Genomic DNA, 27,103 nt, shown 5'->3' on the forward strand with positions numbered 1-27,103 from the left:
AGGATGGGCATGCAGCACAGGCGGGACGGGCAGGCAGGATGGCCATGCAGCACGGGCAGGACGGGCAGGCAGGATGGGCATGCAGCACGGGCAGGACGGGCAGGCAGGACGGGCAGGCAGGATGGACATGCAGCACAGGCGGGATGGGCAGGCAGGACGGGCAGGCAGGATGGGCATGCAGCACAGGTAGGACGGGCAGGCAGGACAGGCAGGCAGGATGGACATGCAGCACAGGCGGGATGGGCAGGCAGGACGGGCAGGCAGGATGGACATGCAGCACAGGCAGGACGGGCAGGCAGGATGGACATGCAGCACAGGCGGGATGGGCAGGCAGGACGGGCAGGCAGGATGGGCATGCAGCACAGGCAGGACGGGCAGGCAGGATGGACATGCAGCACGGGCAGGACGGGCAGGCAGGACGGGCAGGCAGGATGGGCAGGACGGGCAGGCAGGATGGGCAGGACGGGCAGGCAGGATGGGCATGCAGCACAGGCGGGACGGGCAGGCAGGACGGGCAGGCAGGATGGGCATGGAGCACAGGCAGGACGGGCAGGCAGGACGGGCAGGCAGGATGGGCATGCAGCACAGGCAGAATGGGCAGGCTGCTGCCTGCGCTGGTGCAGCCAGAGGAACGAGGGCTCGCCAGGAGCAGGATGGGGTGATGCTCAGCACCAGGGTGGCTTAACTGGGCTCGGGCTCAGCCGGAACAGCCCGGTCAGCACGGAGGGTGCAGCAGGGCAGGGCTGGAAGCCCAGCAGTCCTGGGGATACAGGCAGAGCTGGGGAGAAGCTGCAATCTGGTCTTTAACGGAGCCAAAGGGGACAGACAGGGCAGGAGCTCCAGGCTTTCCAACAGGATCTGCTCTACAGCACTAAGAAAACAAAGCTGAGAGCAAAACAAGTGACCCAGAGTTTTCCCTCTGTCCCTCGACCAGCCCCAGGCCTAGGGGGTGCAGGCAGCTGCCTGCCAGGGCTGTGCACCCCATCAGCACCAAAGCCCAGCTGGAGGTGACATGGCATCTGAGCCAGCCCGTGCAGCCGGGGGCCAGCTGGACCCTGGGGTGACAGGCACCTCGCCACTCACAGGGGCACAGAGTTTATCTCCGCAGCCCCGCAGCACCCAGCACAGCCCACCTGCTCCCCACCAGCCATCAGCTGTGCGAGGCTCCTGGGGAACACACACTGTGGAGGTCTCAGCTCCAGGGGCTGAGTGGCTGATCTGTACCGGGTTAATTAGCCATGAGGCTGGCAAGGCTGTCGCAGCCCAGGAAGGCTCCCTGGTGACTTAGCGGGAGACACATCAAGCAAAGATGTGCCTAACAGCAGGCGCCGTTGCATCGCCTGCTCCATGTTTCCCTGCATCTCCCAGCAGGATGGGACATGCTTTGCTCTGTGCTCTGCTCCACACAGGTGATGCCGGCAGCTAGAGCACAGGGAGGGAGGGGAGCCCTGGCCACCTCCAACCCCCCAAATCAGCTGGGAGGAGGAGGAAGGGGTACTGACAACAGGGTGACATCCTGGGCCAAACAACAACCCCAAACCACAGCCTGTGGAGCACCACACAGACACACATAAGACTCCCAGTGCTATTAGAAGCCTGATCTTCCCACTGTGAACCACAAATCACAGAACAAAATAGCACTTCCTTGCTCAGCAGTGACCTGGCACCCTGGTGCAAGCCCATCCAGGTGGCAGTGAAGTCTAGCTACGTCCCTGGGAATTTAATTCCCCAGGGTCTGGAGAGTGCCTGGCTATAAGAGCATGCACACAAGATGATGATCTCTGGACAGGTGGGCAGGAGCTCTGGGCACAGCCACACATGCCGCAGTCACCATCCCCGCTGTCACCAATTTCTCCAGCACTCCCATCAGCACAAGGGGATGCAAAATGCCTCAGCCCTTCTAAGCAATGCTCGGGGGAAATGAAGCCCCGCTGCCTGCAGGACAGCAGCACCAGCCCTGGCAGCACCAGCCCTGGCAGCGTGGCAGGCGCAGGGCAATGACGGCGGGTGGTGTGTTACCGAGAGCACAGCAAAGCACAGGTACTCGAATGTAAGGCGATGAGTGGTGAAAGACATCATAAATCTGGCCCTCCCCAGCTGGAGAACGCAGCTTGTTCTTTTCACATGCGGAGAAACACATATCCATCACTAGATAATCTCAGCATACACTAGTTGAAACTTTCCTGGTTTATCTTTTCTCTTTCCTTTTTTCAGTCTTGATTTAAAAAAAAAAAAAGTGCTTGCTTTCAACGGCCAGCATCCAAGGGGAAAGATCAGCTATGAGCTGAGCATTCAAGCAAAACACCAATGGCTCTGGTGGCAGGGCGAAAAGAATAGAAGCCAACATGGAGATGGACAGAAAAGCCAAATAATGTTAATTTTCAGAGCCACCTAGAAAAGCTGTGGCCCAATTCTGTGCCTCATCCCCCCAAGCTTTTGCACTCTGTTTACATATTGAGAAGGCTGATTAAAGGCAAGCATGTATTCTGAGTCGCGTTTAAGGCAGCAGTGATGAAATATGCATTTTTCTATACTTGATAAGAGCGTGTTTGTTTATTATGGGCTGGGGTAAGATTTATGGACATCTTTTAACTATTCATCGTCTTGTGTGAAGTGCCTGGAGGGTTGCAAATGGTGCAGTAAGGGACGGCTACACCCAGGAACGACACTTCGACAGAAGATATTTTTCCTCTGGAAAATATCAATTTGTCAAAGTCAATGTTGACATAACTTTGTTTTTTAAAAAAAACATCAATCCAGATGTTCTTGTTTGATAAATAGCACATTGCAGGGACAGGGAGCCCATGGCAGGGTGCTGTGCTGGCCCCTGGCTGCCGCCGGACACCCACCCTGGGAGAAGTGCTCCCGGAGCCCCCCAGCTGCTGCTTCTGCAGCATTTTCCTTGCTAAAGGCATTTTGTGCTGTGATTGAGACAGGGACTGGGAGGAGAGAGGGACCAAGCCAGCAGCCAGCCGGCCTGCTCTGCGGCAGGGGACCCTCTGCCCGACTCCGTCCCTGCTGGGGAACAAGCCTGAAGCGATGCTGTGTTGGGGGGCTCCCATGGGAACAGCCTCACATCCCACCCCTGGCTGGTGCTAGAGGGAGCCCCAGCCAGCCCCTGCCCAGAGACTGGCTGCTGGTATGAATGGGATGGGTGATAGCTGGATTTCGGATGCTCCAAAACCACTACAGCAAGGACTGGGTCCCTAAGGGGGCTGTTTGGGACAGGTTTGCTCACAAGCAGGGCCTGGAGATGTGTATTAGGGCCGGGAAGGTGCTGCTGCTCCAGCAACCCCTCCCCAGCCACATCCTCCCCCGGGAAAGCAATGGGTCTGCGCGGAGCCACGCACTGCTGCAGGACGTCCCCATTAATGCCAAATGAGTTCATCATGAATAATGTTATCGTGATCAATACAGCTCAAGGATTATTTCTAATCCTTAATAATGATTAACCCATTATTTTTCAAGTGTTACAGATCAATCAGTCCGTCTCAAGGTGCGCTGCGTGCAGGGACTGCGAGATGCCCGGGATGCAGGCAGCGTGCCAGGGAGCTGGGCAGGGGTCTCGTGCCTGTACACGGCAGCCACTGAATTCTCCTGGGGGCTTTGGACCTGGAGTTGCCAATTGTGTGGTTCCAACAGCAACAAAAATTAGAGAAATTACTAAAAATAAGGCATGGGTGAGAAATAGCTGCAAATTTCCAGCAGGCTCTGGTGCAGGGATTGCCTTGGCCATGGCACTTTAAGGAGCGCAGTTCTTTCCCCAGAAGTCACTGAGGGCTAAGGACAGGAGATTTAGAGGCTGAAAACACCAAATTGAAATGACTCTGCAGGTCATAAAAGGCCAGCAGGAGATTTGCAAGGGATTGGTGTCTGGAGATCCCAATGGCAGAGTCTGCGAGGGGGAAGGTGCTGCCTGGGCTTTATCGCGCCTCAGCCTCTTTTGTATTCTGCACGGCGCTCCTCTCCGCCTCGCTGCTCACCCGGGCAGATCCGTCAGGAGCTCCTGCTCAGCGCACCAGCTCGCCCAGGATTATGGAACCTCTGGGATGGCATGGGCTCAGGACGGGCAGGCGATAGTGAGAGCGGCACAGGCGGGTGTGCGCCTACCCTCATGGGAAAGGAGAGGGGGAGATGAGGTGGGTGACATTTGGTCTGTCTAGAGAATGGCACCTCCAAATGCATGGCTGTTGCTATTTCTGTGCTTCACTCCAGGACCTCGTTTCTCAGCCCTGATTGCCCACAGAATCATCCACTCCATCCTGAGCACAGCTCACCCACACGTGCTCATCCACAGCAGCACCTTTTGGGGGGCAGCTGGACTGACGCCCCAACGCTGCTGGGCAGCAGGTGGTGGGAAACACTCTGAGCACGGGAGCTGGCGCAGGCAGGGACCACAACCTCCTCTCTGGGCAGAGGGGACCATCCCTGCTGGCAGCATCCCCACTGCTTGAGGAGCCAGCACACAGGGGGGCTGTCCCTGAGGTAGCAAGTACCCACCTTGTCACCCCTTCTCCCACATCACATCCACGGCTCTCCTGCATTGCTCCAATTTTTTGCACAGCAGCTTTCCAAGAGAAACTGGTCCAAAAGTTTGCTAATTATCTCTTCCCAGCCCCCACAAGGCAGTACGTGTGCCCTGGCTGCTCCTGCCTCAGTCACATCAATGGGTTTAACTTGGGAGGCAGCGGAGCAGAGACCAGAGCTGAGACGGGGAGGCCAAAGGCCAAGGTTGAATTTATAAAACAAGATTAAAGCAAACACCCTGCAAGAGGAGACTGAGCAGCCCTGTGTGACAGCAGCAATGCTGTCCCTGTGTCCCAAGCCTTCCCACAGAAGCAGAGCACGGCGCACCTGTGCTGATGATGAGGGATGCTCCTCAGGGACCCAGGATGGTTTCCCTGGCCTGTTGCCACAGCTGGTGAGGAAGGGCCCAGTGATGGCCACTACACAACAGCTGATGTGCCCAGGAGCATTTGTTCTGAGAGGGAGCTGCTTCTGCTAAGCCTTCATTTAACTTCCCTCTGTGCCACTGGTATCACCCTCATCTCAGCGCCTCCCGAACGGCGTGAAGCGTATTAACCTCCCACACCTGAGCACACAGCTGGGAGGAGAGATCTTTGCTGGAGATTAAAACAGCCCTGCGTTACTGGGCCAGAGAGATGCACACAGCATCTCATCATCCCAGCTCTCCTCCCAAAGTGAGAAAACACAGGTAAAAGTTTAAGACGAGAAGGTGAGAAACAAACACAATGAAGCCAAGCAACCCAAGCCCCAGGCAGGAACAACCCCCGGGAGCTGCTTTTGCAGCTCTTCCTCCTCCACAATGGAGGAATGAGGACGGCACAAGACCTCTCCTCTGGCATTAACCCCCCTTCCATGGATGGGGCACGCCAAAACTGCATCTGTCACTGCAGAGCATCCAGAAAGGCGAAAGCCCAGTCCGTGTGATTCGTGCATCTCCATCCCATTCTGCCTGTGTGCACTGGAGCAGAGGGCACCTGCTCACCATGCTACAGTCCCACCTCCTGCCGCCAGCTCCAGGGTGTCCCCATCCCAGCCCTTCTCTCATCCCCGGCCCCTCCTCTCCCCATTCACCAAACTCGTTGCACACCCTCCTAAGCAAAGCCTAATGGCACGGCGCACACCACTATCAAAAAATGATCAACCAGTAACAAAAGACAACAACCCCTTTACACACACAGCGGGAATATAAATCTTGAGTAAACACTGTAAAGCAGCGAAGCATCTCATCCTCTAATAATCTCCGAGACAGTTGATCCCAGGGCTCTTATTACCCCCACAGCCGTCATCTGAAATCCAGTCAGCAGCGGGCTCAGCCACGGCTGAGTATTGATCAAGGAGGCAGCTTCAAACACGCTGCAGCGTTTTTCTGCTGGAGCACTAACTTGTTTGTCAATAACTCCCTTGGCCACGCGGAGTGAAAGGGGTGGCCAGAGCCCGTATGTACTCTTCTGGCACCCAGATCCAACTCATCCCTGGGGGAAGATGGAGCTGGAGCTAGCACTGGCTGCTGGTGCTCTCCTGCCCATGGGAGGGCAAATAAAGCCCCAGTGAATACTAGACAGCAGCTGGTAAATCCTCCAAGGGCTTCCAGACCCCAATGTTGTACCAGCTGGTGCTCGCTGCTGGGGTCTGGCAGGGCGGTGAGCAGGGGGACACCTCTGCAGAGCCAGCCCTGCCAGCAGCGAGGGTTAAACCTGGAGCAAAACCAGAGCCAGAGCCATGGCAGACCCCACGCAAGACAGTGGCAGGGCCAGCACCCGCTCCTGAGAGCCTGGGATGAGACCCAAAGCCACAGCTTCCATCATTTTACTGACCGTCTCAGTAACTCACGGCTCTCATGCTGTCCCTGCCCAGGGACACCCGGGCTGCCCTGGACAGCAGTGCGGGGTGGGAATGCTGCTCCAGACACCCACACTCTGCCCTGCAGCTCTGAAAAAGGCAGAGGTGAGAAACTAGAGGACATCCCCCAGCAGGCCCAAACAATGCAAGTCTTTGAGAGAGGAGAGATGGTAATGGAGGATGTTCTCAGCCAGGCCAGTGCCCTGGCAGCCATTGCTTGCTGTCCCCCAGCTGCAGGAGCAACCTCCTCGGGTCCCAGCCTGACCCAAACCATCCCTGGGGCTGGCAGGTGATAGAGCTGCTGCAGCGAGCTGCTATCGGGACCTTCATGTTCACTTCATTAGTGTTCTCAAAAGGAAGAGGACTCAGGACTGCACATCAGGCGTCCTTTTTGCCGAAAGTTTAGGGAGTGTTTGATGGTGAGAAGAAAACAAAGGATGTAAATGGCTTTTCAAAGGCTGTCCTGGGTGACAAATCCAAGCTCAGCAGCTTTAAATTGTGCTCATTTCACACCTCTCACTCTCTTCTGGAGCATCAGCTCACAACACGAGTGGGGCACAGAAAGCCCAGTCTGTTCTTGATGGAAGTTTCTACCAGTTACACAGTAGCGAGACCAGTTAAATTCAAGCTATTTAATTGACTAAACAAAATCCTGTCTAGCAAGGAAGAAAGTCTCCCTTGGGATGAAGCTGGAATATTGATAGCCAGCTTCTGGTAGATGCTGAAGGGCTGGGGCATGTCAGCAGCACCCAGAGGGGTGAGGGATACAAACCACTCCACAAACGTGGCTCCAGTGCTATTTGTTGGCTGCAGATGGGACAGATGTGACTCAGCGGTGTCAGGGCTGCCCATCCCAGTCTGAGCCCCCCAGTAACTGCACCACGGCTGCTAGCGGGAGGGCTGCCAGCTGCACACACCAGAGCTAAAATCCTGGCAAGCACTGCTGCCCACGGCTCTTGTTACTGTCTGCTTTGGGGACAGCAAATGCCACGGTCCTGCCGTGTGCTTGGTGGCACTGGCATGGCGTGGATGGGGTGGGCAAGCTGCTGGGCACAAACTCAGCATCCTGGCATGACACAGCGGGTGTGCCGGAGCTCTGCCATGGCTGGAAGGGCTTGGGAACTCCCTCCCCTGCGGTTCTCATTTGCTGGGTGATGAGCAGCTCGCTTGCTGTGCAATAAGGTTTCAGATGACCAGAAATAATTCAGATCAAGATGCATTTGTTAGAAGGTCAGGCCTGGGAAAATGCAACGGTGAGAGGTGCGCCAGGCTGGGGAGGAGGAGGCAGGGCTGCCCCACGCTCCTGCCCTCTCCTTTTCCCCCGTCCCAGCGCTGTGGCTCCCAGGGGACGGGTGGGTGGTGGGCTTGGCAGGCTGGAGGGACACGGCTCCCACGGAGGGGTTCGGGAGACAGCACTTTACAGCACGAGGTCCCAGGGCAGCCTCAGCTTCTGCGGTGTCGGAAGGGTCAACGAACACATTAGTCAGCATCTCAGCCTACTGCTCCAGCCCCGTTTCCTCCTCAGATAAAGTCCAATCATTCAATCCAACGGTGCTCCCTAAACTACACTCAAATAATCCGTGGAGCTCCAGTTATGATCATCAAGTAGGGCTTGTCACAGTTCAAAATCCATTACAATAACCACAAGGCATTTCAGTGGCAATTATAAGTGATAGTTTCACTTAAAAATCAATTTTACTTAGAGCTTGGGGGAACATTAAAAAAAAAAATAAAGGAAAAAATAAAAGGAAGTGATACAGCTTGCCACCTGGACAGGAGAAGGAGGAATTTGCCCAGCCAGGTCTTAGCAGCCAGAGTCTTCAAAGAAAAAAAAAACTAATCCTTCTTTATCCTTATCCTTCCTTATTTCAGAGAAATAAGTCCCATGTTAAGATGACAAGAAGCTGAAGGAGCGGCTCCCCCTCCCCTGCTAATGCTCTGCATGGTACCAACAGCAGAATCTCCCGTGAGATGCAGGCCAGGGCATCCCTGGGAACCCAAATCTCAGCCGGCCGCTGTGCCCACATCCTGGCGAGCGCTCAGCTCACCACTCCTTAGGGATGAGGCCTTTTGTGCCTTTGGAATCCCCCCCTTCAGGTCTTTGCCTTTCATCCAAGCAGAGCCTGTTACAAAGTTTGCACTGGAAACCACTTACCATCGATTTATTTTAAGGCATCACCTCTTGCTGCGCTGTGATGTGCAAGCTTTAAAAAGCACCTCGTTTATTATCTCCTGTCACGCAGGGATTTCCATACAGCACATCACGGTGCAGCGAGAGCTCCTCCGATATTAAGCTTTTATGGTAAGGCAGATCTTCAGCGTGCAGAAATCTCCTCTGGATGCACCAAAATGTCACCATCCTGTGCCACCAGCAAGCCCCAAGGGGAGCCCCAAAACTTCCTGGCTTGAAACCCTCCGCAGGCAGGTGTGGTGTCTCCCTTGTGTCCCGAAATGCCACTAGCAACCCTCCCGCAGCCTGAGAGGGGTCGGGCACGCTGATCACTAACTCGGGCCCCTGCTACCACTGCAACAGAAACACGACCAGTGCAGTTTAAACTGCCAGTTTAAAACACCAAAGAAAAGCAACTGCAATGCAAAAAACCCTGTAAAGGACTTTTTAGTGGTTGTTTTGCTCTAAAAAAAAAAGGACTGTAGTTGGAAGCAGCTTTGCTCAAACTTTCAGAAAAATGGCAATCAAGCCCCAGCAGCTCCAGGCACCAGGGGGAAATTCCAGGGAGGTGGAAGCTCCGTGGGTCACCAAATGGTTCTGCCCAATGCGACAGCCCATGGTGACCCCAACGCTCACCCCTCCATCCCTGGCGTTTCCACAGAGCAAGGAGAAGCCTCCCAGCTGCCACTCCTTCAACTTCTTGCCATCTTAACATGGGACTTGGGCAGGGTGGTTCTTGCTTTGGTTTTGCCCTCCATTCAACTCTTTTCTCTTGGTTGAAGCCTAAATTATAAGTGTCATTTGGCTCTGCATTTTCACAGCACAGCAAGCCCAACTCATGGCCCAGCTTCTTTGCTGTAAAAGAAGGAACCAAACAGCAGCAAATAACCACCATGGATGCAAGGGGGTCTGGTGCCCACTCTCGGGCACTTCAACTGCATCTCTCTCTTTTCTGGCTTCCACACACTCCTGACGTTCCTTTAATACCATTTACCCAATGAGCTTCAATACAGATCCACTCCTGACTCAATTATTTTATTTTCATTTATTTCTCTCCTCCTCTTGGTCCTTTTGTAAGGAGAGCGCTCTTACCTCCTGGAGCAAACCCAGGCATGTAGCTCCTGCCTGGCAGACGCGGCACCCAGAAAGCGTTGGTGCTAATAAAGCCCCTGTAACGAGAGCTCAGCTCCCTCGCTGCAGCAAACATGACTGACTCCCATTCTCACAGCTAATAAGGAGCCACCCAAGCCAAGGAGAGGGACTCAACGCGCATTCACCACTGCGCCTGTGGCTTGAGCTTCATCTTTATTCATTTCACCCAAGACGTGCCCTCGCTGCAGCCCAGCCCCCACAAGGAGCCTCTCCCTTCCCTGGGGCGCAGGATTTCTGGCTGTGCTGGCCTCCGGCTTGCTCTGACCCGGCTGGAGACCCCACAGCCCTTTCTCGGAGTCTGCATTCATCAGGAGAAACCACTTCCAGCTCAGAAGATGGTGATGCTGGCCTGATCCTGCGGTTCCCTGAGGGCAGCATCACTGCTGGGCAGCCTGCACTGTCCTTCCCTCCATCCTGCTTCAGGAGCACGTTTCAGCGTTACTGGTCAATCCAAAATTCAAGGCGATTTTGTCACTTTTTGTTTTAAAGACCGAGGTGGGGGAGGAGAAGGTGCGGAAGAGCTCTCCTAAGGAAAAAGCCATCAACTGGAACAAGATTTCAACAACTACACGTTTCTTGACCTTTTCTGCAGTCATATCTTTAATGTTTCATGGACGGATTTGATAAAAAAGAAAAAATTAATAAAATAGATTTCATTTTGAAAAAAAGGTCAGGACATGTGTTACAGGGAAAAACTCATTTAGGTCCCTACCCGCTGCTTTGTGGACGCCGAGGAGCCCTCCCTGCCTCCCACCCGGGCGCTCCAGCCCATGCACCCATCTCCCTGCCTTGATTTTCATCACATTCAGGATTTGATCTCTTCTGGACTTTTCCTTCCCCTGCCAGACATGGAACCATAAGCACTCAGAGATGCTGACAAACACTTGGAAGCCATGAATACCTGGTGAGATGTTGTACATCTAATTTGGAGAAGATGCTCGTGCAGGCTCCAGCACAGCTCTTCCTTCTTCTGTTGCTCAACCTGGGGCCCAAACTCCTCCCCAAATCTACATGTAGATTTTGGGGCTGTTGCGATGTCCAAGCCATGCACACCACCACGACCACCATTTGCACTCTTTTGCTCGCCATGACCACCATTCTCATGGCTCTTGCACCCACCCCACGGATATCACCCCTCACCCCTGCCCATGGACATCAAAATAAATCCCATCCGCTCTGTTTGATGTTGGGCTTGTCAAGAGCAAGCACAGGAAAATAAATCTCCCAAGCACAGAGCCAATTCCTGCTGATCAAGATGTTTTTAAAAAGAAATGATATTTAACAGCAGCTCCTTCCCAGCTGGCCCAGCGGCCTGTTCCCGGAGGCTCAGAAACAAAAGCAGCCCGGACGTTGGCTGCAGATATTTGTATTATTAAGCCCGCTCTGCAATTAGAGCAGACTTCTGTCTAACTTCTGCCTCTTTTCACCATTCCCTGATTTTTTTTTATTCACTAAGAACAAAATACAATTCATCAAAGTTTGCAAAAAAATATACGAATTACTGCGATAACATCATACTAAGTTATTAAGTGGTGACAATGGGGGACGATTACAGTATATAGTCCATTATATAGCACTGCCATCGGGATGAATCAAAGTAAAACACACGGTGAATGGCGAGGAGCTTATTAATGGGAACATTAGTGCACCAGAACATAATACCTGCCATTCAGCTGCAGAGTTATCGCTGCACCGATGGGGACTGGGAGGAAAGTTGTGGAAAGAGCTGGCAGCTTCCCTGCACAGTTCAAGGCACCAGCCCAGCGCTGGGGACACTGCGAATCAATCCTCAGCGCTTGAATGGGGAAAAACGACAAAATCTCAAGCCTGGACCACCACCACGCAGTGTTTCCCTCCGATTCTGCTTCTGGAGGGCCCTAAAGTTTTTTGCAACAGCTCAGCCAAGCACAAGCAGACAAGGATTTTCCCCCAGCTCTCAGCAGCACCTGTGGGAGCATCCTCTGTGCTCACCAGCAACCCAGAGGGCATCTCTCTTTAAAAGGAGCCTACAAGAACGATAGGGACAGACTTTTCAGCAGGGCCTGTTACAACAGGACAAGGGGTGATGGGTTTAAACTAAAAGAGGGGAGATTCAGACTAGACATGAAGAAGAAATTTTTAAAATTGACAGTGGTGAGACACTTGCCCAGGTTGCCAGGCTGGACAGGGCTCTGAGCAACCTGAGCTGGTGAAGATGTCCCTGCTCATGGCAGGGGTTGGACTGGATGAGCTTTGAAGGTCCCTTCACACCCAAACTATTCTATGATTCTATGAAAGAGCATAAAACCTGGCCCAGTTCCCATGCTGTGATCTCAGTGACTCCACCAGACCGTGCCACACTCTGGCTGACACATCCCCTGCCCGATGCTCACTCTCAGACATCTGCTCAGCGTCAGGTTTGGACGTCCCGGTCCCACTCGGGGGCACTGAGTACACCCTGGGCTCCCTTTCGCCATCACCTGAGGCTGCCCCTTGCCTGCAGAAGCAGATGAGGCGGGCCATGACGCTGGTAGATGAATGAACTAAATTATCCAGGAAGATGCAACTTGTTGGGAAGGGAAGCGAGAGAGAAAGCTGCATGCCCGCTCCCAGAGCACAGCAGCAAAATTCCTAGGTCTGGCTCTGTGCAAGGACTAACCCATGGGAAGGGCTGGTTTTATGATCCTTCTCCCAGGCTCTGCAGCCCTCTTGAAGCCAACACACCTGGTTAGAGTTTGGGTGGGTCCCGTTCTTTCCTTCTCTGCTGGCTTGAACTTCTTGCCAGTGGTGAAACCCCCTTCTCCTTCACCGGAGCCAGCGCTGGGTTCCCTGCTGCTCCAGCAGCTCTGGCTCGCTCCTTCTAAGACGTTATTTTTACACTTCTCTTAAAATACAACGCTAAGAGAGGCTTCTTGACTATATTAACATTAGGAATCTAATCAGCAATCAGACAGCTCATAATTTTCTGATTAGCTCTGATTATACTCAATCTTTAGGAATGGAAAAAAAATAGAGGAAAGAGAAAGAAGGAAAAATATAAAAATATTCTCTGCTTAGTTTCCCCACCCTGATTCCCTTGATGAGGCACAGAGCCACAGCAGCAGCAGCCCTGCTGTCCTCGGCTAAACAGGACAGTGACACAGTGACCTGTAAGCCAAGGATGCTCAATAGCCTGCTGCTATCGCGCTGCTGATCTTCAACCTTCTGGGCTTGGCTGGGATATTGTCCCATAAAGGGGCTGCTCAGGGAATGGAGAAGATATCAAGGGTGCCAGAGCGGCTGACAAACCCAGAGGAGTGTTGTGAGCTCTGCTCCTGGGCCTAATATCTCAGATAACATGCTAAAAATCGGGGTAGAACGATGCTATGGAGAAAGGAGACAATGTGTGTGTATCCAGCTGGCTCCAGCCTGGAAGGAGGAGCCTCTCCAGGTGAGGAGGAGGAGGAGGCTGAAGAATGCTGTGAAATGAGGCCATGGCCACACACCGGCTTGGTAGGGGATGACGAGTGCTTCATAGCAGCCCAGAGGGAAAGATCCCAAGGAGTCAGGATCTGGGGACTGCCAGAAGCTGTGAGGCAAACCAGAAAATGGCCTGAAGACCTCACGGCAGGAGCAGAGGATGCTCCTCAGCAGGCAGATGTGCCTGCAGACCAGGAGCTGGGATGCCTTCTCAGAGCAGGCTACTCCTCTGAGCATCTTGAGCCTCTCACAACAGCAGCAGGGAGAACTGAGGGGAATTTGATAGGCATCAGGTCCCCAGCACCACCTTGGGCAGGGTGATGGGACACGTTGGGCAGACAGCAGGGGCTGGCAGGGAGCCTGGGGAAGACTCAGACTTGGCCTGCCTCTACCCACGCCAAGGGACCTTGGAGGACAATTCTTTTGCTGGGCTTTTGCAAGGGAGGAGAAGGGAATGCCTGGTGCTGAGCCTCATAGCTGCAACCAGGAGAAGAGAAACTGAGGAACAAGCCAGAAGAAGAAGATATAAAGAAACCTCTCTAAGAGTTAATCAGTCGCTCATGCTCTGCGTAGGAGATTCACTCCTGACTGCAGCAAGCGATCAGCTGAGGCTATGAAGCATGAGATTTAATTATTTGTATCATAGCTATGGCCTGCATAACTACAAATGATATTAATGGTCATAAAATTGTCCAGCTGGCTCTTCAAACCCGCTGCCGCCCTGACTCGCTGTCTCCCGCAGCAGGGACTTGCTGCTGCGCAGGGACCATTCCCATCACAGCATAACTGGTGACAAACCCATCCACCGAGCATTGTGGCCGACAGACGCCATCTGGAAGGACCATCCCACCTCCAGCCCGGGTTGCTGAGCATGGAGCACACGTTTCATGTCTTGAAGACAGCCTGGATAACAAGAGGCACTCCACCAAAGCCCTGCCTGGCCACCCATTTTCGTTGGCTTCACTGAACCTCTGAGGAGCCTCCTGCCTGCTGGGCAGTGCTTTGCTGGGGAAGGGAGGGCAGCCCTGGCTCCCCCCAAGCTGCTCACCGCTTGCCTTTGCTCCAGGCTGCTGCTCAGACCCACTGGCAGAGCTGCCCAGAGGACAGGATAGGGTAGAGTAGAATAGAAAAGTTCAGGTAGGAGGGACCTACAAAGATCATCTTAGTCCAAGTGGAAGACTAAGCAGACTCCAGCCCAGTTTGAACCCAGACTAACAGCCCAGGTGAAATTCAACTGTAAAAGCAAATGGCCCAGGTTATTGCTGAAGAGCCACTACAATGTGCTGCCAGTTGCCTGATGGCTCTGTCCTGTAGACAGTCCTTGGCCACTTTTACACCAGCTTCAAAGAAAACACCTTGAAATCACTGTGTGAACTAAGCCACGGTGAAGGAAAAGGCGCGAACACCCCAAGGCTTGGCTCTTCCAACCCTCTTCACTGCAGCATCCCAAGCAGGCAGTGGGGTCACCCCATCTCCTTCCAGCCCAGCGAAGCTGCATCTGCAGGTGAGACCCACGTTGTGCCTGTGCTGGAGATAACCCAGGGGATCAACCCCTTTTGTCTGCTGGGGCTCCAGCCCTGCCACTGCCGTCTCCCACAGCAGACACACTGCTTGGCACCCACAGGCACGCAATGAGGCTCTGCTATTAAACAATTTCAGTGCACGCACGAAAACCCACCCAAGTTCATGTGGATGGGGCCTCCCCCCTCCCCGTACTGGGAAAGTCTCCTCCTCACACTCCAGGCCCCGCCACTGCCGCTGCAGAGCGCTCTTGTAAAGCAGCGCTGGAGCTGTAATTAGTTTGAGGTGACCTCTGGAAAAAAAAAAAGTTCAAGTTTAAAAAGAAAATCTCTCTGGTTAATGCTATGCAAATTGCCAGCGAGGCAATCAGGCTGACTTTTAAACACTGGCCCCCGTTGGAAGGGCTCACAAGACAGCCTTATTGTCTCGCTATCAATTTGCATCTCATTACCCACAATGTGTCGCTGGTTGGAGGTAACCTTTTGGGGAACACACCGCCATGGTGGGGCCTGGGGACAATATGGTTACTCTTGTTTACGAGGCTTTCGTACCTGAAAGGTACCTGAAACACGATGGGTGAGAGGCCAGGTCGCTGCCAGCCCTGTCCGCTGCTTGGCCAGCAGCACTGTGAGCTTGTGTCACCTGAACCTGGCATCTTCTGCCACCTCCCCCCAGGTCCCTGCCGGTGCTGGCTGTCCCACAGCACTTGCAGGTCCTTCTCATCAGCCTCTTCGGTGCTGCGGTCCCCAGAGCTGCACGGTAGCAGCCTGCTTCTGCCCGGCCACTCAAGGTGTTTCTGAGAGCCTTTGTACACTTTTTCACATCTCTGCCAGCGCTCGCCATGCTGGGGAGGCAGTACTAAAATAGCATTTTTCTATAGTAAGGAAAAGTGCTGCATCCTTGTCCTCAGCTTGCTCTTGCTTCTCCAGCCACCCCACCCCCTGCAGCAGTGTCCCACACCAGGTGCCTCTGCCCTCTTCTCCATCCCCACAGATTTGGGGTCAGGAAACCAAGTGCTCAGCAACCATCTCACCTACATAAATCACTGATCCCCCATCGGAGCTGCCCATCCTGCGGGTCCAGCTGCACCCCACTGCCACCAGCAACAAGGACCTGGCGTGCTCCAGGGCAGGAGCAAGCTACGGGACTTCGTGCACCCTTTGTAACGTGATTCGTCCCGCTCAGCTGGTGAGCATGAGGATCCTACCCCCAGGATGCGCCCACTCCTGACCACCTCCAGTGCCTCCGCCATCAGGACAGGGATGGTCTGGTCAAACTGCTGACACAGCACAACTGAGCCGAGCCCCTGGGTGCTGCAGGAGGTGGGCACGCTGACAGACCTACCTGCAGGCATGCCCACCTCCCCCAGCACCCAGGGGCTCGCTTTAGCGGAGAAGCCCTCCCTGCAGCAGCAGCCCAGGTCTCGCTCGCTCATTTTCCTTCTCCCCATTGACTCTGCAGCGTGACACCTCCCCGCCAAAGTGACAGAGCTTTTCTGCTTCGCTCTGCGCAGACGCCCGCGATGCCTGGCTCCCCGGCGTCCTGCCGGAGCCACATGGCATCAGCGCGTTGCCAAGCGGTGGCGGGTCCCTCCGCCAATGTGCGGGTGCCACCTCCGCCACCCGGGCCAGAGGTGCCAAGGCAACAAAGAGACTTCTAATAGGCGAGAGAGCACCACTGCGAGGAAGAAAACCCGACCATTTAAAATCCTTCTGAATAATGGTGCTGCCTCCCCGCTGCTCAAATCAGCTGCAGCACTTTGTTATTATGATAACTAAATACAGAAGATTTTAACAGCTGGAAATACAGCAACAATATTTAAAAGAGTTTTTAAAATTGGTGGTATTTTATTCAATAATGGTAATGGGTTTTTTTTCCTTTTTAAAAAAAGTTTATTTTATTTTATTTTAAAGGCACAAGGTTCCCTACTCTGTTGTTTTTGCACGGTGCCGGTCAGGCTGCGAAGCCAGCTCTCGCCTGGTGATGGCAGGGAATAACACCGAGACACTTAATAACACTGAGACACAGGGCTGCTGGAGGGAGCCGGCGCTGATGGAGGCACAGAAATCACAGCGTGCTGCTCCCACACCCGGCTCGGCCTCGCGCCTCGCCGGCTGGGATCCGAAGGTGCAAAACCTGAAGGTGCAAAATCCAAGAAGGTAAAACCCAAGGGTGCAAAGCCCAAAGATGCAAAACCTGAAGGTGCTGTGCGGGAGCAGCAGGAACCAGGCAGAAATAATGGCAGCAACTCCGGCCGGAGGTGCCAGCCCCATGCCTGCAGAAGCCAAGGGGAGGGCTGGACGGAGCCGCTGCTGTTATCAGTTCACACCCGCAGATACCAGAGCCCTTTTGCCCTGAGAGTAAAGGAAAACGCTCGCTTGTCTCCAACACCATGTTGGTAACAGCTGGGAAGCGCTTCCTCTTTAGAGGAACCGCAGTGCTGGAGAGGGGGGTTTGGAAATGTGCTGGAATCAAAAGAAGCCTCCAGAGCCAGGGGTGGGGCTGAAGGGCCCCAGCATCACCTGCCCGCACAGACATGAAGACAGAGATCATGCCTCTCCAGGCGTTTTAAGCATGAGCACAGACCTTGCTGGCATTCAGACTGTGGTGGCAGGTTTGATGAACCATCTGGATGAGACCTGGTGAGTCAATGATGGCTGGTGGGACACGCAGCTCCTGCTGCCCCTGTAAAGGGACAGGACCCTCTCTCCTCCCTCCCAGGCCTGCAGAGCCCGTGGTCTGAGGGTGGTTCATCCCACGAGGGATCCATTAATCTTGCAAAATGCACCATGATCCATTTGTAGTGTATCAGCAAGTAATTAAGAGAATACTACCAGTGTCAGTGTACATAAAAAGGGGCATTTTACGACATAGTATTTAGAGTTGTATTTTTTTTCACAGTGTGCTGTGCCAGTTCATGAGATGCAGTTGGCAGCGGTTCTCCCAGTCATCACTGAATCGCATCGGCATCCAGCCCTGCAACCGAACAACCTCACACAGCTTCGAGTGCCCGCAACACCGAGCCCAAGCAGTAGAGCTGCCTGCTAACGTGACACCTGGGAACACGCTTTGTGCCAAGGCCCTTGTTGCTCTGGGACTTGCACTCTGGAGCCAGCGGCTGATGGCGAGGGGGATGCCTTGGAGAGCCCAGGCAATAAATCTGTTGCAGCTCCCCCACGAGCTGAACTGGAATGTCACTCATGGCAGTAGCAGGTGCTGCTCTGGAGGGGAAAGCACCCGCTGAGGTCCTGGGAGCAGCACCAGAAGGAGACAAGGCTCCCGAGTGCCTCTTTTCCAGCTCTGCACTTGCTCTAGGAGCTACAGACCCCCCCAGCACACCCAGCTCCACTTGTGCCGCCACCCAGGCAGCTACAGCACGTCATGGCTACACCTTGTCCCTGTGTCCTCCAGCACCCTGGGGCCTCCTCGAGACAGCACAGGCAGACAAGTGGTCCAAGCCCACAGGCTACTACCAATATATGGAGAGTCAACCATCAGCTCCCAAGGGGAACCCAGCGCCAGCAGCACAAGCCAGGACCTGGGCTCTGGGTCCTCCAGCAGCCGCTCCCACTCCAGAGCCATTAGCTGATGCTTCACAGTGTGGGGACAGTCCTAAAAATCACCATGGGGTTCATCGCTACAGTGGTCAATGCTGTTGCAGAGGTCTGTTTTCCCTGCTATCACTTAAAAAAATAGACCAGAATTTGGAAGCACCTGGATAACCATGGCACAGAGAGCAGCCCCTTCTGCTGTTCTGGTGTCAGGGTCGGCAGCCGGCTGGCTCTGGGCGCATCCCCACCACGGCAGGGATCCCTGGCTGGAGAGAAAGGATTTGAGGTAGCGTCACCTGGTATTTATCTGGGGGAGACAGGATGACTGGGAGTGCACAGAGAGATGAAATTGGAAGGAGCTGGGGGACAAAAGGAGAGGAGGAGTGGGGAGCAGGAGAAATGGCAGAGGGAAGCAGGGAGGAGGAGCGGGAGCTGCCGGGGAGGACAGCGCGATTCCAATGCTTCACTCGGTGCCCTTCACCCTGATGCCTATTTAATGTCATCCTATTCAGCAAGTGTCCCCATGATCTGGTAATTATCTTTTACTTACAAAAGAGCATCTCTGTGTCACAAATGCTCCCCTCTCCAGCTCTGCCACAGATCAATATCTCCTCAAGGCCCTCGCCATTGTTTGGGGAATGGAATTGATTTCTCTGAGGAGTGAGGGGAGGAAAAAATACATAAATAGGTGCTGCGCAGATGTGTCCCTGCCTGAGCCCTGCTGAAGGCTGCGCTGGGCAAGTGGTGAAGCAGAAGCAAAGTGATCCCAACTGAGCATTGCAGGTATTGCGTCCCACTGCTGTCCCCGCCAAACCGGCTGCAGGGGACTCTTGGCTGTTTTGCCATTCAGTGCATGAGCACCCAAAATGCTGGCGCCAGAAGAAATCTCTAGTTCAAGATATCACCAGCTTTCAAAGATTTTACAGCAGGATAAGAAGTGTGGAGGTGCTGATTCAACACCATCCATAAGGACATGTTCGTGTCCCACTTTAGGGCTGAGGCACGTGGCTGAGCGGTTGCTGCTGTGACCCTCATGGGCCCTAGAAAGGAGCCTTGGAGACCTCCTTGGCTTAGACATCAGCACCGCGGTGTGACCAGGACAGCACCAACACCGAAATCCAGAGTAATGCAAGAGCCACCGATCACGCTGCTGCCGCCGGCATGATCACAGCAAGCACTGGCTAACCCCAGCAATGCTAACCGAACACCCTTCACGCTCCTCTCATCTGGCGAGAAGATGACCTTCAAAATCATGAGAAATAGGATAAACACAAGTCCATCTTGTGTTTGAGTCCAGGTATATAAACCTTTGGCTTTGCTGAGCTGAGTGTCCCTGGGAATCATGCGGCTCCTGCAGCCGGAGGCTCCAGAGCGATGGGGACCGCATGGGGCAGAAGTAAAACCGCTGCCACGGCTCATGTGTCCCTCTTGAAGCACCACTGCCAGGCACTGGACCCCGAGCCAGTGCCAGCCGGGGCCCAGTGGTGCCGAGGGGCAGCCGGGGTGACGCCACCTCATTTGTACAAGGCACTGTGAGATGGGCATTTGTCTTCCCTTAAAATACCTTGGCAGAGTTGAGCCATGCCGAGCTTGCAGTCTAGTAGAACCACTGCCATCCATTTCGACCTGTCCCATCATGTCCAAATTTTTTGTTGTTCAAGTGGGAGGAAAGGGAAAAGAAAACAAGCTCAGGGGAAGGTGGAGATTTGACTTGAGAAAACCTGCGGCAAAGCCTTTCTTCCAAGGATCTCTAGAAGTGCATTTGCTGCTCACTGCTGGGGCCTCCTCACCTCCTGAAAAGCAAACAAATCTCAAAGCACGCTCTTCTTTGCAACAGATCTCAGTTAAGCCTGGTCGGTCTGGGGAAGGAGAAATGAAAGAGGATGGGGAAGAGCACATGAGGTGAAGGAGAAGGATGTCTTCCAACGCAGCAGCACCAAAATCCTGGCTGTAGGAGGGAATAGCAGAGCATCCTAAGGGGGAACAAATGTGCAGTGAGAAGATGGAAATCCCTTACAGGGGGGAAAAATGTCAGATGGTTCAAGTTACACGTGCAAGTAGCTTTGGAAGGAGTCAGCTCATTCAGGGAATTCAACAGCATCACCACAGATGAAATTCAGGGCAAGCAGATCCAAGGTACCGCTTTGGGGTAAGAAAAATTAAGACCCATCACGCATGCTGATGCGGCTCCAAATTAACCCCAACCATCAGAGGAAGAGACGGAGGCACTCTGGAGCAGAAACATCTCAGCGGAAGCGATGGTCTAAAGATGCTAGTTTGTGCTCACAAGTGAGCGGCAAATAAAACTGTCATATTAGCAAGCAGGTCTATAAATCAGTGGGTCCCTCATCTGTGACACCACACGTGGTTCTGCCGTGCCGAGCCAGGGGAAGAGGCAGATGCAGGGCAGGGAAGAGCAATGCAGATGTTGGGAGCATGGGAGGAACCCAGGCAGCGATAGACTGAAAACATTTGGAGGATTTGATTCACTTAAAGGAAGAAATGAATTTCAAAGGACACAGATGTATAAACCTCCATGTAAGAGAGAAGGTACCTCTGAGCTCAATTATTTAAATGTTCAGATCTGATGATGAGAAACACAGTTCCCTGTGGAACTCAACGCCTCATGATGCCAGGGACATGATACGTTTTTTAAGGAACAAAAATCAGATTAATCAGAGTATCATCGGTTGTGCTAGCTGAGATCAAAGTACAGAGGAATATAAGCACTATCACTCAAGGATTTATACCTCCCAAGCAACTGCTTAGGATTAGAAAGAAATTTCAATAATCTGCCAGCTAAGTGTGCATTGCAAGAGTAATAATCCTCCTCTCCCTACATCTGCTAGCAGCTACTAATGGAGATGGTAATAAGCTAGGTGGATCGTAAACCTGACCTGATCTGATTGCTACCTTATAAACTGGAACACGAGGGTGTTATCATTTCTCCAGGGGTAACCTGTCGTCTACCGGGACCGTGCCGAGGCAGAAGCCACAGGAGCAGAGCACCGAGATGTCTTCTGGAGCTCACCACCCATGGGGAGGCAGACCCATCTGCAGCAAGTCTATTGATTTTTATATAATTTGTTGTAAACATTTCTAGTCGCTTCCCAAAACGGAGCATTTCCCCAGCAAACAATATATGTACAAAGTTACAAGAGGATAGGAGCTCAAACATGTGCAGTTTCTCTGTGGTAGGTCTACGGTTTGAGCTGGTGCTTGATGTAGCATCAAACCCAGGCAAGCAGAACTAGCCCATGCCTTAGATAAACTGAACCTCAATATCGCTCCCAGTGGTTTTCCCTTTCTATTCTGTTTTTTTTTTCAAATGTGTGGCACATTTAATGGAAAGCGACCCATTTGCCATTTAACATGGGGATACGGGAAGATGCTGCCCGCTCTCCCTCTTGTTCAAAAACACAGTCTGGTGGGCTGGGAGTTGTTCACAGCAGGACGTGGGATGGGGTACACTGCTTACACCCAAATGGCTCCAAACACCATCAGGGAGGGCTGGCTGGAGGGAGAAGCTACCGAAATAACAGCGAGAAGAAACTATATGCACAAAGGGAGGAAGCGGGCTAGAGGAGATTTTAACACCCGGGCATCCAATATAACCGATTTCCTCCAACAAACTCTGAATGAAAGGTTATCTCTAGTATTAGAGACCTACTAGAAAAACATCAAGAGTTTTCCCAGAGAAAAGTGAATAACTTTTTTGTTCCCTGTTTTCTCCCCAGAAAGTAAAACAAGATGAAACAGCAGCAGGCAGCAGCACCCGGCTGGTTCCAGGCCCTGCTCTGCACCTGCAGAATCAGCACGAAACACATAGGAAAGAAAAAAACCATCCCGGTATCATTTCCTTCCAAATTCACTACAGTTTGTGTATAATATGGATTTAATAGCCATAAACCCCAGAAATAAGAAAATGCAATTTTAGGAGAGGGAAAGCAAGAAAGTCTCTTCTCCAAATTAATCTCCAGCAGAGCAGGACGCAGCCCCAAGTCCCACCAGCACGGTGACCCCGCTCTCCGGGCACACCACCACCAGGCTCGGCAGAGCCATCTTCCCCAGCAGAGGAGGAGCATGAGCCACCACAACAGCATTTAACACAGCTACGCTGGCGTCAGTGGCAATACACTTGGCCCATAGCTTAAAAAGACCAAAGAGATGGAAGGAATCACCTTAAAAGCCCTTGTAGAAAAAAATGCGCTGTGAATACGAAGCACTGCTCGAGGCAGAGCACCCACGGGGGCCAACTCTGAGTGGAGAAAGGTGAAGGGGAGTCCGGCCATATCCAGGTGCTCCAGCAAACAGTGGTTGCCCAGTGCTGGCACTGCTCCCAGCTCCCTGCCGCCCTCCCGAGACACCAGCGTCCCTCTCGTGAGCTCCTGGTGGACACTGGTGGCTGAGTGCTGAAGGGTGACCTGTGTGAAGCATTTACCGCGGACTCCCCACGTCCCGTCTGTGGCTTCCCTCACCTTCGGGAGAAGGGCGAACCCTCCCTTTGCAGCGTGTGTTTCTCTTAATACCAATTAATCCCCTATTGATTCCCAGCTTAAGTGGTGCCGAGCTGCTTATCCTCACCCAGCGCAATCACTGATGCTCATGCACCTCCTGGGCTTGTGCGGGGAACATGGTGTAGGTGACACGGGCCGGTGCAGAGCTGAGACAGGTCTTTTGTTGCAGACCTGCAGCTGGGGAGGGGGCGGCTTGCTCCCAGCAGAAACACCCCAAGCAAAGCAGCTTCTGAGCTCCTCACCCCAGCCTAACTAGAGGGATCTGACAGTTAAAGAAACTCTCTCCCTATGCAACCAACCCAAAGGCACCAGGTCCTTTCCTCCACTTTAAAATCACAATTTTAAAAATGAGGAATGCTCAGCAGTGCAGAGAAACTGTGCAGCAAGAAACATGCCCAGGGCAGGTGCCTCCTCTGGAAGCTCTGGCCCCAAGAAGACACCTCCCTGGCGCCCCTCCTGTGGCTGAGCTCGCTGGGAAGGTGCTGGCGTCATCCTGCGCCACATCCCAGCCATGCACCCAAGGGACTGTCACCACGTGCACCGTCCAGACTGTCGGAGCAGAGGTCTGGAGCAAGGAGCTCCGGGAGCTCCTGGCAGCTCAGCCCTGGGGATCGAGCACAGCTCCTTCCCGCTGACACCTACCCATGTACCGGCTGCTGGGTTATTTGTCATCTCGAAAAGAAATGCTCCAGTGGGAGTTTCCACCACTGGAGCCAACCTGGAGGGTGATCCAGCAAAGGATATCAGAAAGCGGCCGGCGCTGCCGTCCCTCCCTGCCCTGCCTGTCACAGCCTGGCAGCATCAAGGACAATGTCTGAGTCTCATCATGCGTTTCACTGGCCACGAGCAGCAGAGAGAAAGCATTGCTATGGGAACAGGACATCGGAGCTGACAGGAGGTGGCCTTTGCAGGCTCCTAGGAGGACGGGGACGCGGCGCTGCTTCCCATTTTAGGAGGCTGTTGTTTGAGCCGTGCTGGGAATGTGCTGTGAAGGGGACGGAGCCCCAGCACCAGCCGGTCTCACAGGCACCGCTGGGGCAGGAGACACACACCAGTTTTTGGCAGTGTCCGGGGCAAGGCACCCTGCCCGCTCAGACCCGTCATCACCTCCATCCACTGATGCCGGGTACCCAGCATGCAAAACCCATGCTGGCTCTGCCTCCCGTTCAGAGCTCAACACCGCTTCTCCTGGCCTCAGCAGAAAGGGGGGAAAAGCAAAGAAGGAAAAGAAAGAGCTCAGTGAATGGGGACAGTGAAAGATGGAGCTGAGCAGAGCCCAAATAATGGGGCTGGGAAAGACAGAAGCAGGAGCCAGCAGAATTTAACATAAGATGGTGTCCCGTCTTTGCCAGGATGGGAGTCCTCTGGCTTCAGACAGCTCAGGTTGCTCTACAGCAAGGGGAAGAGCGAAAGCTAAAGGAGGTGACTGCCACTGTCTTTCCACTAAAAGGCCTGGGTTTAATGAAAGCAGACTTGCAGAGTCACCTACAAAACTGCGGGGAACTCCACGGGCAGCTGGTTACGGTGTTGTGTTCACACACCAAACTGCCCCATGTGTCTCTGAGTCCAACCATGCAACCTGTGCTTATGCAAATCCCCTCCAGATCATGACACTTTCCAAGACTCACCTCCAAAAATCTTAGCCCAGCACTTAAGCGTGTAGCCCAGAACTAGCAATGAAGTCTCTTGAGCCCTGAAGAAAATGGGCAAGAGAAAGAGGCAGCTGAGTCCAGCGCTTTGCTACTTTGGGGGCCCAAAGACATAATCTCCGCTCCTGCTTTCTGCAACCTCCGTCAAGGCACTTAATCTCTGTCTGTCCCAGCTGGCTTCAAACAAGAGAGAACAACTCCCCTCTTGCAGAGCACTGTGAGGCACAACAGGAAGAGAAAAAGCTGAGATGAGCAGAGCCAAGAAGGTTTTTTATTATAGAAGCTGACCCCAAAAGTTAGAAAAACAAGAAACAAGCCAAATCTGTGGTGTGTCAACCAGAACATTTCACTTATGTCTCCTTCTCCATAAAGCTTAGAAAAACACAGTATCGTTTCAAAAGTATCACAAGGGACTGTTTGGCTTTTTCTTGCCTTATTCTGCCCTTTTAACAGTGAAATCTGTGAGGTTTTTTGGAAAACAAAAACATCTGGTAAAACATGCCCCCCAGACTCGTACAACAATACTGCAGATAAAACACAAACATCCAGCAACAGGCTCCGGTGACGAAGGACTGACGTCAGAGGCCTGAAGGATGCTCTGGTCGGCTCCACCGGTGAGACCCTAATCATACCAGAAGGCTCCTGGCTTGGGTTGAGACGATGGAATTGCTTTTTAATTTGCAAACTGTGCATATTTTCCTGATGATGTTTACGTCGAGCTGCAGATCGGTGCTCTGCCATTGACCAGATAATTGCCGAAGAGTTAGCTCCTGTCTAGGGTACTTTAACCTTGTTCTTGATATTCAGCAGCGCAATGGTTTGAAGTCCAACTCAGAAGCACTTGAGGGTAATAAACTGGGAGAGGGAAAGAGGGGGGCTACGCTATACTGTTATGATTCTGCAAAGGTTTCTGTTTTCTTTCTTGTTATCCTAATAACCCTTTTATAGAGCACGTTGTTGGCAAAGCCCTCTGCTGAGGCAGCCGGTTCTGTGTAGGCACAAGACAATTTGCAAAAGCAATAAACTGACATTCAGCTGAAAAAGCCTGATAGAAAGATGAGCCATCAGCAAATCCCCCTACACATGCATGGCCTTAAAGACACACCGGGTTTATACTGCAGTGAAAAAAAAAAAAAAAATTAAACCCCAAACAAGCAGGCAGTATGTGGCACGGCCCTAGCCACACCAGCAAGCTGCAGAGGCAGATGCTGGCTCTGCTCGCGGGGGGCTGGAGGATCGGTGGCCTTGGAGGTGTCCCGGGGTCACCGACCACAGGCACCTGCTTTGTGGGAACCCCTTTGGAAACCGCTAATGAACCTGCCTGAAGACAGGTTGGCCGATTGCCTCTGCGATGGCTGGTAAGGTGATTTTCCAGAATCAGCTTCCTTTGGTGGTTAGAAACCTTCAGGTTTGTGGCCCAGAGGTATCCACTGGAAATTTCTCATTATTCCGGGGTTGATGCTGTATGTGAGCTTGAACAACCTTTCTCCCTCTGCATGTTAACCCCCTTGCTGTACTTACAAGAAAAACTGTATTTCCCCCCCCACCTTTGGGCTCTGACCCATGCTCACAGGCAGACACCCCAGGTGAAACAGGGACGGGTCCCCCCATTAGCCCCCTTCTCCCCCATCCCTGGAAGCTCCAGCCCATTGCGAGGATGGCCGAGGAGGATAGGGAGCTGCTCCCAGGCTGCTGGGGTTCCCAGGGCAGCACACTGTACACATGGCTACTGATCACAGGTTTGCACCATAGACCACAGCTCACCGGAGCCCTGTTGGGACAGCATTTTGACCTCCCATCTCGCTGTGTGGAGCTCCCCTACAAGCTCCTGTAGATGCCATGGGCTTTTGCCACGAGCACATCACGTCAGCAGTTCATGGTCGCCCTACAAGCAACAACCACAGCTCCAACTTTCTGGTCAGTCAATCCTCTATTGCAGAAGCAGCTCTTGTGCTCACCCATATGCTGTGTTACCCTTCTGCACCATGTCACCCTGCCATCCCAGCCTCTTTGCCTTTTCCAGCCCTCAAGGTCGTGGGGCTCCTTGGTGACAGCCTGACACTCCTCTACCCACATTATGCATGTGGCACCCCGACAAATTTTACTAGCACATCCCCTTTTGTGTCCTGGCCATTAATCAAAAATAAGATTAATCTGGAGATTAGAGAACTGCACCAGTAACGTCCTTCAACTCTAACAGTTACATGCATCCTGGTCCTTTCTGAAGGGACCTCATTGGTTTCAGAGTAAGCAAGCACAAAACGGAGCTTTGAAGGGTCTCTGGCTAGCCAAGGACACAGGCTCCAAAGAATAACTCATCAGCTGAGGTGTAAAGAAGAGCAAAATTTATTGCATTCAGAGCCAGGCTGGCTGGAGAAATCAAGCCTGAGCAAATAGAGACATATTACCAGGACAAAGCTTACCGCCGAGTCTTAAGCCTATACTTCTGCAGACAGCTAATCCTGCTAACATTAAAACAGGAGCTGAGGGTTTTTAATGGCAGAGCTATTTATGGAGAGCTCATCTAACTCTTCATCATCTCCCCAAGATCCTGGTGGAGGAAAGAGCCTCATAAGTCAGAGACCTGCTGGACACGAAAGGCAAACAGATGTCGATGAGAGCAGGGAGGAGACATGAGGAGGATCTGGTGGCCCATCTGATAGCCCCACCGATGGCCCCGCTCACTCTGGTGACGCCATTCACAGACTGCGCAGCTCAAACAGCTCATTGTGCTGTCAC

General features: G+C 53.1%; 1 protein-coding gene across 1 annotated transcript in view; it reads right to left on the reverse strand.

Moving 5' to 3' along the window:
- Positions 1–27,103, reverse strand: part of CACNA2D2 (calcium voltage-gated channel auxiliary subunit alpha2delta 2) — a 218,343-nt gene that overhangs the window by 44,950 nt on the left and 146,290 nt on the right. The window lies entirely within an intron of this gene.

This window comes from Caloenas nicobarica, chromosome 11 (genome assembly GCF_036013445.1).
Source record: "Caloenas nicobarica isolate bCalNic1 chromosome 11, bCalNic1.hap1, whole genome shotgun sequence".
NCBI classification, from domain to species: domain Eukaryota; kingdom Metazoa; phylum Chordata; class Aves; order Columbiformes; family Columbidae; genus Caloenas; species Caloenas nicobarica.